Source organism: Aquarana catesbeiana, linkage group LG05 (assembly GCF_042186555.1).
Source record: "Aquarana catesbeiana isolate 2022-GZ linkage group LG05, ASM4218655v1, whole genome shotgun sequence".
NCBI classification, from domain to species: domain Eukaryota; kingdom Metazoa; phylum Chordata; class Amphibia; order Anura; family Ranidae; genus Aquarana; species Aquarana catesbeiana.
The window spans coordinates 589,566,798-589,582,408 of record NC_133328.1 but is presented as its reverse complement, the minus strand read 5'-3'; positions in this window follow the sequence as shown (position 1 = coordinate 589,582,408).

Genomic DNA, 15,611 nt, shown 5'->3' with positions numbered 1-15,611 from the left:
AAGCCCAGGACGTCATATGACGCCCGCCCAGGATGGGAGATCCCTCCTGCGGACGTCATATGTACATGGGCGGGATGTGAAGTGGTTAAAAGCGGAATTCCACCCAGAAATGGAACTTCCGCTTATCCAGTTCCCCCCCCCCTGCAGTGTCACATTTGGTACCTTTCAGGGGGGTGTGGGGAGCAGATACCTGTCCAATCCTGGTATTTGCTCCTACTTCCGGCGAAAGAGCGCCGCAGATTCCGTGGCGAACTACGCCATGTCCGGCCCCTCCTCTGCCCCCCCCCCCCCCACCGCTGTCTTCTGGGAGACACACAGGTCCCAGAAGACAGCAGGGACAATTCAGAACATGCAGCGCGACTCGTGCATGCACAGTAAGAATTACGCTGTGAAGCCGCAAGGCTTCACTTCCAGATTCCCTTACTGAAGATGCCGACGCCTGCACCTGGAGCCCAGGGGCGCGGCTCTGGGTGGACATCGTGAGCGCCCTGGACAGGTAAGTGTCCTTATTTTAAAAGTCAGCAGCTGCAGTATTTGTAACTGCTGACTTATTTATTTATTTATTTTTTGCAGGCGGAACTTCACTTTGAAATTTGATGCTTTTTTCGAACTGATATATTATTTTATTATTGTTTTGAATTCTAGTATAAATGGTGTTATTGGGTATTTTTTTGTATAGGGCACTACTTGTTGTTAGACAGTGCTGAGCTTGATACACCTCACTGTTAAAGGGGTACCATACCTTGCACCTCAGCAGCAGTCTATATTATCACTAATAATATTGGTAGTCATAACGCAGCCCCGGGGACACCAACACCAAAAAAAATTGTGGACGATCATTCATCATTGCCCTTTTTTTACCAGCTGGACTCTTAATATGGACTTCCTTTAGAGACAATGGCTCTATTAAATCATTAGGCGCATACTACGTTATTCTCAACAAAATAAAGCAAGGAGATATGGATGGATGGGTAAGCTCACTGTCAATTTTAAAAATAAATTAAATAGGATTTTCAGTTTGTGGCACTCAGATACAGTTTAGTTCTGCATTAAAGTGTATGGAAACGTCAGCGCTCTATGGGTTTTCACCTATGTGTTGGCCATGTATCCAAATTATCTCTCAATCTTGAAAGTACTTTGTATGTAAGACAATATAAAAAAAACCCTCTGTTTTCTGTATATAGTGTATTCTTCTTCATCAACTTATACTGTGTGCACAACAGCTTTGTTTTCTGACATATTGCAGATCAATTGCATTGTTGCAGGAAGTTTATGCTAAATATTCTGTCTCATATTGATGAGAATGTTTGTACAGATCATCCAAATGGGCAGCTGTGCTCCACCATTATGAACAAGTTATGGTTGGTCATACCTGGGAAAATTCTTTTAAAAGTTTCAACACACAATCTGTTTTTTTTTTTTTTGCATTAACTGAATGGCCATCTGTGAACTACATCTGTTGTTTGAATTGCCATGCATTATTTTCCAATATTTGCCATCAAAACAATTTTTTGTAGTTATCGATTTTTCTTCTAAAAAAGGGATCACCTGGTTTTGCCAAAAGAGAATGAACATTTTTTTAAATTTTGTATTTAAAACTCAGTTCACAAAGATTATTGCATAGGATTTTATTCCATAAATCCAAGTCAAATCCTTGCTAATTATTACTGTAATGCAGTCAGGCTTAAAGTAGAAGTACAGCCAAAGCTTTTTTTTTTTTTTTTGTACTTCTCCTATGGATCACATGAGTGCAGTTCATTCTGCACTTCTGTGATCCATAGGAGAAGAATGGTCACATAGCTCTCAACTGTCCCTGATTTTGAGGGACTGTCCCTGATTTGGAGCAATGCCCCTCTGTCCCTCTTCCCCCCCTCATTTGTCCCTCATTTTGCTCTGATCTTTTATCTTTCAAAAAGTGTTTCCCAGTGCTAAACCTTTCATTCAAATTCTAAATTGCTGCATTTGTAAATTTTAAAAAGCCAATAAAAAGGAATAATAGTGGTAAAAAAAGCCCTTGTGGATTTAATTAACCTTTTGTTTTTTGGTTCATTCCCCTTTAAGGGGGTGTGGCAGGGGGTGTGTCCTATGCCTACATACGTTTGCTAGTAGGTGTCCCTCATTCCCTTCTCAAATTGTTGGGAGGTATGTGGTCGGCTGACGTCACAGAGCCGGTCCAGGCTCTGAAAAAATCCCGACCATATGGTCGTGATCCACCCAGAAGCCTGGACCGGCACCTGGCTCAGCCACTCAGCGATCCACCAAGAGCTTAAACCAGCCCCTCCCACCCCCTCCACAGCCTAGCACTACAGTGAGTGCTGGAGGGGCAGAGCAGAGAGCAAGAGACTAACAGTCCTGGCTCTCTGCTCAGATGAAGGGGAGAACTGAGCAATCGCGGTGTTTGATTGCTTATTTCTCACTGCACAGTCAGCGGGGGACAGATGCAGCATTGGATCAATGCTGCATCCACCTAGGTGAGCATAAGAAATTTTTTTTTTCTTTGCAAAGCCCAAAAGCCTGGACCGCCACCTGTCTCAGCGATTCATCGAGAGCCTGAGCCAGCCCCTTTTGCCCCTTCACAGCCTAGCGCATCATTGAGTGCTGGGGGGCAGAGCAGAGAGCCAGAGACTGACAGTCCTGGCTCCCTGCTCAGATGGAGGGGAAGAACTGAGCAACCACGGTGTTTGATCGCTCAGTTCTCACTGCAGAACCAGCGGGGGACAGATGCAGCATCAGATCGATGTTGCATCCACCTAGGTGAGTATACGTTTTTTTTACTTTTTTTGTAAAGCCCATACTACTCTTTTAATACACAGTAATAAATATACTTTTCTTTCTGTATTTTTCCACAAGTGCTGCAGCAATGATGTGTGTGTGTGAGTGCTTTTAGGGCCCGTTCACACAAGAATGCGGCATGGGAAACCCATGTTCTGTGCGCTATTACCAAACTACGTTCAAAATGCACTGCACTTGCCATCTGCAGGGGGTGCACAAGGAGAGAGGCGCCTCTGGGTGTAGAAGTAAAAAGCATATTATTAAATCACATGTACAGGCAACTCACATGTATGAAGTCATCAATAGGCATGTAATGGTTTAAAATGCATCCATCGTGAGAATAGTCATCAGATCCGTCATGGGTAGTCTTCATACATGTGAGTTGTCTGTACATGTGATTTGATAAATTGCTTTTTACTTCTACACCCAGAGGCGCCTCTCTCCTTGTGCTCTCTCTTAGGTATTTGGAACTTGGTTTCAGTTCCCCTTGAAGGCAGCCCTGCTTGTGGATTCTCCATTATCATTCCTCCTTCCCCTGTTTTTATTATGGACGTTTATGGACTTTTATGGACTTATTATCACTCCCCCCCTCTACCTTTACATATAATAACCTTTTATATCTACTGTTTGCATCTCATGGTGTTTTTACTTGATTTTTCCAGATTTTGCGCCTTTACTTGCCTATTGTGATCCATCTGCAGGGGGTGTCAATGTAATGCTAACTATACCCCAAATGCAGGTCGCAAACGCACTGTGCTTGCCTGCACCAGATCGCATGGTATAGAAGTACCATGCCATTCAGTTGCAGTGCAGTTTTTAAAGTAGTGCATGCACTACTTTTGGTACTGTGCAGTAAAATTTCAGTCCATTTCTGCACTGAAATCGCACAGGAACGCAGCCCTTAATAGACAGTAAGCAGGAAAGCTGGACTGTTGGACGTGTCATTTTTCAACCTCACCAACTATGTAACTATGTAAAAGCTGGAGATCTATGCAGTTGCTTTACATGTAAGGTCAGTGGTGTGGCTCTCCAGCATGTTGCTAGCACTTTTGCTGCAACACTTAGTATTTAAAAAACCCAGATATAAAATAATGTTATTATGCTATATGCGGTCTAACTACATTAGACACAGAGGCATCAACTGTATTCTGTCATTTATAAAAAAAAAGAAAAAAAAAGAAAAAAAATGACTGTGTGCATAAAGTGCAGGGACATAAAGTTCCCAAAATAAAGAGAAAAGAGAGTGTGGGGGGGAACGGGGGACGGGTGCATAGCAATACCTGGATGAAAAAGCACTAGACAGGTAGGCTGTGTTCCCTATGTAACTTAGGCTTAAAGAAGAACTTCTTTTGTTGCCCTGTACTTATTAAAACCTACTAAAAAAATACAGCTTTTGTTACAAACTCAGCTTTAATCCAGAGCTGTCCCCTGCAATACTTCTTTGCCACCAATGGATTTTGCCAGTCTTCCAGGTTGATTGACAGGTCTTTCAACCCACTTCCTCTGAGTCCAAGCTCTCATGGATCTGCGGAGGAAGACATACCTGTGGCATCACCATACCAGCCTGAAGACTGCATGAAAAATAGTATGTATAGGGTCTTTTAGGAAGGGTTCACATATGAGCTGCATGCAGTTCACAGCAGGGGTCCGTTGCATCCTGGTTCACCGTTTTAGGTCAGATTTCAGCCCGAATTTTGGGCTGAATTCGGACCTGAAACAGACCAAAAGACGCACAGCGTTTTTGTGCAAATCGCACTGGACCCGCTGCAGAGATATGTGAACTGGCTCCATAGAGAGCAGGTCAAAATCTCCTGCTATTGCAAATTGGATGTGGGGAAAACCACATCCAATTCGTAATTGTGTGAACCCAGCCTTAAAGCCCAACTCTACTTTCCAAAACTACCCCTGTATTGGAAATGCTGTATTCAAATGCTCTATACCTCTAGGGCAGGGTTTCCCAACTCCAGTCCTCAAGGCGCCCCAACAGGTCATGTTTTCAGGATTTCCCTCAGATGAAACAGCTGTGGTAATTACTAAAGGCAGTGAAACTGATCAAATCACCTGTGCAAAATAATGGAAATCCTGAAAACATGACTTGTTGGGGCGCCTTGAGGACTGGAGTTGAGAAACACTGCTTTAGGGAAGAGGAATTAGGTGTATTCCTTCTGAGAATTCCTCCACTAGGTAGGAGTCTTTAAGGTACTCTATGGCCAGTGTCACATGAAGATGTAATCAATGCAGCAGCTGGCGTTCTGCTTCAAATCTGAAATTCTGGAAACTACTTTTAATGCACCTGATCTTGTTTACAACTGGCATATAAATGTGACAACTGATTTTCTTTTTCTTTCAAAATAAAGTGTTTTTTGTGCAGGAACGCTGACACATTCATTTGGTTCCGGTAGTGTGAGTATTTTTTTTCTGTTTGCATATGTCATACATTTATTGCTTTTATGTGTCTCACATTTTAAATCATGACCCAATAAAACATGAAATTAACTGCTGAAATGCTAATGCACTCAGGAAACATTGCAGCTGTTCTAGATGGTTTATTCTTCTATCATGTGAATAAAACAAGGAACTGAGGACAGAGACAATAAAGCCTGACACTATGTTTATACATGTTATAAATGCCCATACAGTTCCTGATGAGTCACATAGTATGCAAGCTAGCTGTTTTTTTAAAGGGTAATTCTACTTTCATGGGGAAAAAATAGCAAATAAAGAGAAAATAATATAGTGTATACAATTGCGACATACAGTAAGTCATATTGTAATTGAATGTTATTAAAAATTACCTTTCCTTTTCAATCTGCAGCCGCTGTAATTTTCTGAAAATGCAATGCAATATGGCTACCTGGAGGTGTTCTGTATACAGAATGTGAACTGACCACCCCCCAGAAACATAATTTCCTGCTTGTGTGATTGGCTCACTGATTTCCCCAGAAGTCTGCACTAAGATACAAGTCAGATTTCAGGCATCTCCTGCAGCAAAAAATTCATTTTTGTGAGATACTCCCAATTAGGAAACCACTCCCATTAGACTCACTCTGTGCAGGGGCACAGACAAACACACAGGGATTTCTTCAGAATAACAAACAGTAGAAGTCTGCAACAAAGTTTGTTAAAAACCTTGTACTGTACATAGATTACACAGAGGGGATTTTTTTCTCAACAAAAGTGGAGATACTCTTTAAATATACTTTAGAAATCAAATGTAAGAAAGTAGATCCAAACAAATTAAAAGAAGATTAATAAGCCTTTATCATTGTAACACTCTCTAGGTGCTAGCGAGAGAAGTTCGGTAGGTTAGGTAAATTTAGGCAGGCCTGGCTGACAGTCAGGCTTGTTTGTTTATTTTTTTTATTGTGGGCTGGGAGTGGCTCAGAGTAGCAGCTAGTGACTCACAGGCAGTATCACTGGGACCTCCCTCTTCCTTCTGGAGGGTTCTGGAAGGAGAGGAGGAGAGGAGAGGTGGAGCTGTCTGGGGTACTCTAAAGAGCCCTGACCAATCCCCAACTTGGATTGGCAGGGGGCAGGCCTCCTTAAGTACCCAGGGTCAGCCCAGCTGGGGAGGAGTTTTTCAGAGCTTGGAGATGGAATGCTAGGCTGTCTGGCCTTTGAGGGAGCTCCCCAGTCCGGGGGGGGGTGACCTTGGGCCTGGGGCTCGGGTGTGGACAGAGCCCTTCAAGAAAATGTGAAGGTTCTGGACAGGAGGCACAAGAGGAGCAAGAGAGGACAGCAGAAGAGAGCATTGCCGAACAAGTCTCCAAATGGTGGAACAACTGGTCGCAGCCAAGAGAGGGCTGGTGAGTGACATGCACATTTAGAAGGACTGGGGAGGCACGCCTGAGACAACTGGGAGCATGCAGTCTGGGATGGGTGCAGAGCCAGCAGTATGGACTGTAGTGTCAGGGGCAGTGGAGAGGGGCAGCTGCAGCCAAGAGGGCTGGCAGGGCCTGAAGATGGGTTACTGGGCTTAGTAACCAAAATTAGGGCAGCTAGCACCAAGAACTTTTTCATTGCAACACTAAAGGGGCTTGCCTGCAAAAGGCAGTTGCTAAGGCCTGGCTGAGCCAGTGTCAGGCCTAACAATGCGGTGCTAGCTGCGCTTGGACGCTCAAGTAAGAGTTGTGCTGGAGGAGCTGAGGAGTAATAGTCTGCAGTAAGAGTTGTGCTGGAGGAAGAGAAACCTGTATATACCAGGGTGTATATAAGTCGTCCCAATTATTTGTTCTAAATTCACTGGGCATTCCATACTTCCTACACCCTATCCAAAATTAATCCCCTCAATAAAACATAAAAACCAGCACATGGACTGTTTTCTGTCTTTGAGTGTCTGAGAGGTGAACGCCGGGCTGGGCATGGTCACAGGTGGGCCACATCACTTAGCAGTCCCTATGGGGGTATCGCTGCATCATAAAAGTTAAAGTGGGGTTCCACCCAAAAAAACAAAAATACATGAAAAATCCTAAAAAAAAAAAAAAATTTGGATATCTTTTTTTTTTTTTACTTACCTCTAAATGCCTGTTGCTAGGGGGTCCCTTGTAGTCTACCCCTTCCAGTGCCTGGGCTGGTGACATCACTTCCCCCTCGGCACAGGAAGGGCTCCGCTCTGCTCCCTCCCTCCTGTCAATCATCTGGGACCCATTACAGGTCCCAGGTGACTGAGCGGCCAATCACGGCGCGCGGCGCAGCTCGCGCATGCGCAGTGGGTGCCAGGCTGTGAAGCCACAGCCCGGCGCCCACAGTTGCAATGCCGGCGCCGATGAACAGAGGGGGAGATGAGCAGGGCTTCGATCCCCCGCATCGCTGGACCCAGGGACAGGTAAGTGTCCAATTAAAAGTCAGCAGCTGCAGTATTTGTAGCTGCTGACTTTTATTTTTTTTATTTTTTTTACTGGACCCCCTGGGTGGAACTCCTCTTTAAAAAACGCTTACAAGGCATACTCTGAGAAAAAAGGTAAAAGAACATTTTTTTATGGCAATTTATATTGGTAAAGGGGAGAAAGTGCAGGGAGCTATAGAAGATCGGAGGGTGAAGGAAGAAGCTGTAAAGGTCTGCTTTAATCTAAGTTAGGGTTCATTTACACTTGCTTAGACTTCAACACACATTAAAGTGCCCAACGGTTCAACATGCTTTTTGCTGTGTTTTTGATGCTGTGGTGACACTTTGGTGATGCTTTTTTGAATCTTTAATGAAGTTTGGCAGATGCCCTGTGTGCGTGTTGAGGGCCCCACTTTGCAGATCCCCAGCTCCTTAGTACCCCTGTTCAGCATTGGTACCCTCATTCAGCAGATCCCCAGTTTATTAGTACCCTTGTTCAGCAGATACCATGCTCAGTAGTACCCCCAACTTTGTTGATGCCCCACTCAGTAGTACTCCCCTGCTCAGTAGTAACTCCCCTGCTCTGCTGATCCCCTGCTCTGTAGTAAACCCCGCTCTGCTGATCTCCTGCTCACTAGTAACCCCCCCGATCTGCTGATCCCCCACTGCTAATCCCTTACTCAGTAGTGCCCCCAGCTCTGCTGATCCCCCACTGCTAATCCCTTACTCAGTAGTGCCCCCAGCTCTGCTGATCCCCCACTCAGTAGTAATCCTTAGTTCTCTCTCCGGTCCCACTTTGAAGTACTATGAAAGGGACAACCATTACATTTAGTGACAGGTGTTTTGATTGACATTCAGAGTGCTTTAAAAAAGTGTGTTCAATGCCACATTTTGAAGCAAGTGTAAACAAGCTCCTATAGTGGTTTAATTATGCTAGGTTTGCACTAATGCGGGGCAAGAACGCATGCTAATCATTAGTGTTCCTGAACTGCACAGAGTCACACTGCATTTTAGCAGTCATGCAGGGGTGCCATTAATTTTTTAAGGCACCCCTACATAGTAGCACCCGTGGTGCGATTTTGCATATACCAAACTGCATAATGCTGCCAGTGCCGAATTTATAAGGGGGCAAAAGGGACAACTGTTCTGAGCCCCCTGACAGAAGGGGCCCATCTCTATACAAAAAATAATATAAAACAAAAACAAATTATATAAAATAAAAATAAATAAATAAATAATAATATAATAATATAAAATACATAATAATAAAAAATATTTTTTTTTTAAATGTATCTTGGGAAGTAATATTTTGCCAGCCATCATCTGTAAAAGTTTTTACTCCCCCAGGTGCCCCAAGGTCTAAATCTAGCCCTAGGTGGTTGGGTGTTGTGCAATTTAAAAAAAAGGGTCAGGATCATGCATATAGCAGCCCATTCAAATGAATTAGCTGCTGTATCCATGATTTATGCATGCAAACAAGCCACACTAGTGTGGAGCAAGCCTTATGCCCTGTACACACGATCGGTTTTGCCATCGGAATAAACTCTGAAGGTTTTTACGACTGAGTTCTGACGGAATTCCGCTCAAGCTGTCTTGCATACACACGATCGCACCAAATTCCGACCGTCCAGAACGCGGTGACGTACAACACGTACGACGGGACTAGAAAACGGAAGTTCAATAGCCAGTAGCCAATAGCTTCCATCTCGTACTTGCTTCAGAGCATGCGTCGTTTTTGGTGCGTCGGAACAGCATACAGAGTGTTTTTTCCGATAGTAATTTGTTCCGTCGGAAAAATATAGAACATGTTCTCTATCTAAGTCCATCTGAATTTTCGACAGAAAAAGTCCGATGGGGCATACACACGGTCGGAATATACAATGAAAAGCTCTCTTCGGATTCTTTCTGTTGAAAGTTCCGCTCGTGTGTACGCGGCATAAGACCAAACCACTTTTAATATTTTTAAAAGGATACAGAAGATTTTTCTGAATATTAATTGGTATCATCTAAAGAAAAGTAAACTTCTTTGTAAGCGATTTCACTAAACGTTGATCTACTTCTATCAAAGCATCGGTGCTTTCCAATATAAATATATCAAGCTATGCATTCATTAAGATGACAAAGTCTTGGAACTTTAGATGAAGCTCTTATGATCATTTTAGATTAAACGCATTTAATAGACTTTAATTAATTAGAATGTTCAAATCTGGGAGTTTCAGATGAATTGCATATAATAGAAATATTTTTTTCCTAGGATCTAAGAGAATCAGTATAACTATTTAAAGCTGAACTCCAGACACAAAAATGTTTATTTGAACATTTTCCTCAACAGCCACAAAAAAATTAATATCCACTTTGCGTGCACTGAATGCCTTTGCACACTCAGGTTTTACCTTGTGAATGCAGCATTGACATCATCACTGTGCTGTACATAGCCTGTGCAGAGAGCAGAGTTTTGGGAGGGACCCAGCAATACCACCCTCTACAGGCTGCCTGCAGAAAACTACTGTACATAAGGGGGTGGAGACAAGACCAGTCACCCTGTACAAGGAGAGAAAGCAGCAGTGACTGGTCTGTATTACAGGAAGCTCCGGCAAAGAAGAAAAGGGGTCACACTGGATTACTGCACAGATCTGGAAGAAATATACAAAGAACACCAAATATCAAGGATGAATATACACGCCTCCTGATTTTTGACAATTTTGGTTTATCCCAGAGATCAGCTTTAAGCACAAGGTTTATTATTTATTTATCAAGACTATGGGGTTGATTTACCAAAGGCAAATAGACAGCGCACAAGGGCATTTGCTCCAGAGCTTAGTAAATGAGGTAAAGCTTCACTTTTTCAAGAATACCCAATCACATGCAAGAAAAACAGCATTTTTTGCTTGCACGTGATTGGATGATGGAAGTCAGCAGAGCTTACCCTCCATACTTTCACCAGCCTCTGAAGCAACCGCTGAGACTGGTGAAACTGGTCAGGAATATGCCATTGTCCACCTCTCTATCACGACCCAAATGATACTCTATGAGATGGAATACCCTGCAACGGATACCTGCAATGGATGTCTCATCTATTGGCCATAGGAGATCCGTGAATGATAGGATTTGATAAGTATACCATACCTCTCTTGGATGTGGGCGTTTAGATCATTTCAAAGCATGACCTTTATGGATTACAATTATTATCTTTGGAACTGTGTATGGAGGTTCTAGACTGTTGTTTGCCCCACCAGTGTGGCTTATCTTACAATGTGAGGGAAGAATTCAAGGCATGGAGACCTGTCTGGGTATAGCAGGTTACACCTGACCTTTAGGTTAGATTTAAAGCAGCACTGCACCCTCAGAATCTTGATTAGTGAGCCTCCTCTAGACCACTTCACCATTTCAATCTTGTCTAGATACTGACATCACCATCATCAATTTGCATCTTTCTCAGTATTCTCAGAACTTTTAAATTGATTATATCCAAGAACCGCGACTCTGGTGCCGAGACATCCGGTTAAGGGACTAAACTAGACTGTGCCTCTGCAGGATCATTCGTCCATTATTACTGGACCCTACACACATCCCCATTTACTGGCAGCACTAGCCAGGAGGCAGGGTTATATTTATAGATTACTTGTGGTCATAGATATATATACATGAGGTGGACATGGCTTTTAAATAGTATGAGTGAATATTGTGTGACATGGTATCTGTTTTAGTGTTAGTCCTTTTCTTGCTTGTGTAGCACTGCCCCCGTAGGGATTGCTGTGTGTAGACTTTCCTGGGCCTCCCCCTGATTATCTTGCTGCCAGTTACTAGTTGTTTGCACACGACCAACCATACTCTCATCCGCTCGTTATCCAATAATCAATCCACGGTGTTTGGTTTTTTGGTAGTTATTGTTGGAACTTGGATGGGAGAAGGGAATAGTGAGATACTCCAACTGGAACTATTTACAGATGAGGACAACTCTCACTTGGCCTCCCCAGGTTGACTGTGGTAGCAGACTTGCTGCTATACCATACTGCACTGGTATGGGAGAAAGAAGCCCTTTCCTTGCTCTGGCAGCAGACTTGATGGAACTGTTTTATCTTCAGGACACTCACTAGCATCCCCTTTGGCTGACACCTGTCCACTGACTCTACTAGCTGAAAGGATTGCCCTCACAGGACAGGCTCCGTGACACAGATCTGTACTTACAGTAGGCAGAAACAGATCCTTCCTGGTGTGTCTCCCTTTCAGTCAGCTTTGCAGGACTTTTTGGTTGCAGCTTTACTTGGATTCAGACCCTCAGGTCGACCACCTGAGGCCACTTGACAGCCTGTGCAGAGGAGGGGCAGCCACCCCTTCCCTCCGGGACCCCTCTCTCCAGCTGAAGACCCAGAGCACATGTGCTCTCGGCATATATGCGGTCACCTAGTATGCATTGAGGCACTTTCCTCTGCCAATCGCCAGGGCTGTAACTGTGCCTATACTCTCACTTGTCAGGTTTCCTCCCAATTTCCAATATGCCCCCCTATTGGACCAGTATAAAACATTCAGACAACATGAGCAGTATCTGAGCACCATGAGCAGACCCGATCAATGGATCCCTGCTCCCTGGTAGGCAGAGAGCATTTAAATTTACCTGGCAGCCTTCCTGGTAAGCAGAAAGACCCAAAAACTATACTCTCTTCCAGCACCTACCTAGGAGGGTGCTACACTTGATATGAATAAACATTTTTCTAGTAGATACAGTGAGTTGAATTCATTAAAAAAACAAATCAGGTCTTTTATTCTCAGTTATTGTGTCATGTTCTTTACCAATAGCTCCCATCTCATTCATATTTTGCCTTGAGTATACCTCAAAGGGATATTTTGTAATACTATTAAGGGCAGTATCTTAGGGGTCATCAAATCTTAGTGTATGGCTTACCCTAATTTACTAAGCTCTGGAACAACTGCACTTGCAGAGTACAACTGCACTTGCAAAGTGCAAAGTCTATTTGCCTTTAGTAAATCAAACCCTATGTGTTTGCCGATAGAATTGACACCAGAAATGTGTCAAATTATTATTATACAGGATTAATAAAGCACCAACAGTTTGTGTAGCGCTTATAGCTACCTGTATCCTTTATACATTTGGGAAGTTCACTTAAGCTACCTTTTAATTTGAGTTTTCTTGTCATCATTTGAAGCCATATTTGGCATGTTATCATGTGTCACTGCAGCCTCTCATCATAATATTCTGTACTGGGCCACTTCACTCTCTCAGAAAAGAGTCTACAATGCTTGGATGAGAGAACTTTGCATTTTGCATCTTCATACGCTCAGTAGTCCATGCTCACAGAACATCAAATTAACAGCAATTATATTTTAGAAATTGGATACCCTTGTGCACTACAGCTATGGTATTCCAAGGGGAACAACAGCACAAGAGGTAAGGTATTGTATATGTTTTAAGAATTTATTTTTATTTACCTATGGAAGTATACCTTAAGCCCAACTCCAGTCAAAACCTTCTTAAAGACGACCTTCAGTCACTAGAAAAAAAAAAAAAATAATATTAATAAAAGTCAGCAGCTACAAATACTGTGAAATCAACATAAAAGAGAAACAAATACTCCTGCACTTGAGAAGTTGCTGTGCAGCTGGTTGAAAGTGTGTTTCTCCACTGGTTCAGCAACCACATTGGCTGGGCTGCCACTCACAACAGGTCAGGGAAACCCAAGTAGAACTCTAAAAAGAAAGGCACAGAGGGCGCACCAGCCTAGCGCATTTCCTTTGCGACAATTTATTACAAAAAAAATATATAAATTATACTCACAAACAAATGAATTTGTCAAACAATATATATATAGTCCAACAGATGCTCCACCCATCATGATCTGCTGGCAAGTACCAATTGTGGAATGAAGATTCCAAAAACTGTCGCGTTTCGAGGGATGTCCCCTCTTCCTCAAAGCTGAATTTGGATCAGCTACCTGCACTTCAAATTCAGCTCAGAAGAGGGGACAGCCCTTGAAACGCGTCCGTTTTTGGACTCTTCATTCCACAACCGGGTTCTCAAGACACGTGTGCGAGTCACACTGCGCCTTGTGAATGCAGCCTCTTGGGACCTGTGACGTCTCCCAAGAGGTTGCGGGCAGGGAGGGAGGGAGAACTAGTGGAGGAAATGCCTACGTGATTTCAGGGGAAGTCGGTGCGGGTACCTGCCAAAGCTAGGTACCCCCCCCCCCAAGAAAATAAATTGCCAATAATGTTTGAGGACTGGGGGGAAATTTTTTTAAATCAAATAATGTTTTTTATTGCTTTCACATACAGACAACAAAAACAACATACAACCTAGGTACATATTAAGAGGGAAAAAAAAACACAAACCAAGCCCCCATGTTCCCTCCCCCCTCTCTCCCCCTTACTCATAAGTTTATCTACTCCTGTCTCATCATACATCCAAAATATCAGACCATCCTCTCCATATCTTTTCAAATTTCCCTGGACAGCCTCTATGTAGAAAAGTATATCTTTCCTTAACCACTTAAGCCCCGGACCATTTGGCTGGCCAAAGACCAGAGCACATTTTGCGATTCAGCACTGCGTCACTTTAACTGACAATTGCGTGGTGGTGCGACATGGCTCACAAACAAAATTGATGCACTTTTTTTCCCCACAAATAGAGCTTTCTTTTGGTGGTATTTGATCACCTCTGCGGTTTTTATTTTTTGCACTATAAACAAAAATAGAGCGACAATTTTGAAAAAAACGCATTATTTTTTACTTTTTGCCATTATAAATATCCCCCAAAAATATATAAAAAAGTTCTCAGTTTAGGCCGATACGTATTCTTCTACATATTTTTGTTAAAAAAAATCGCAATAAGCGTTTATTGATTGGTTTGCGCAAAAGTTATAGCGTCTACAAAATAAAGAGGTCAGTTTTATGGCATTTTTATTAATTTTTTTTTTTACTAGTAATGGTGTTGATCTGCAATTTTTATCGTGACTGCAACATTATGGCGGACACATCGGACAATTTTAATACATTTTTGGGACCATTGTCATTTTTACAGTGATCAGTGCAATAAAATTGCACTGATTACTGTAAAAATGACACTGTCAGTGAAGGGGTTAACCACTAGCTGCCTAGGAAGGGGTTAAGTGTGTCCTAGGGAGTGATTCTAACTGTTAGGGGGTGTGGCTACGTGTGACACATCACTGATCATAGCTCCCGATCACAGGGAGCTATGATCAGTGACAGTGTCACGAGGCAGAACGGGGAGATGCTTGTTAACATTAGCATCTCCACGTTCTTCAGCTCCGTAAGACGATCGCGGATATCCCCGCGGACATCGAGTCCGTGGGACCCGCGATCCTACTCACGGAGCTCACGCCAGGGTCGCGTGCGCGCCGCCGGCGGCGCGCACGCAACCACACAATGGCAAATTCAAAGGGACGTACCTGTACGCCCATTTGCCCAGCCGTGCCATTCTGCCGACGTAAATGTACATGCGGCGGGTGGCAAGTGGTTAATTAGGGTTCCCCTTACTTGTGTTTTCCCTTCTGCTACTGTAGGTGGAAAAGGTGATATCCATTTTTGTGCTATAAGCTTACGAGCCGGGAATAGGCTCCTTGTAATTGATACCATATAGTCACCCGGGATTCCCGATTCATCCAGGATACACAGATGACATCCCTGACATCTCTGGAGACAGCCCAGTCCCGAAAACGTTGTTAATTATAGACACAACCTCATGCCAGTAACGATGGAGTTTGGGGCATCTCCATAGCATATGTATTAAATTAGCGGGGCTCCCTTTACATCTGGGACATTGGGCTGTATCTCTACGTTTTAATTTAAATAATTTCTCTGGTGTATAATGAGCCCTATGTAAAATAAATAATTGTGTTAAATTTTGTGTTGGGGATAGGCAGGCCAGGGGTACTGCCAACAATGTCAGTGCCCACTGTTCATCTGAAATTAGCTCTACATCGCAAGACCAGGCTGACCTTGCTGGTATATCCACAGCTTCTTGAAATTTATCAAATAA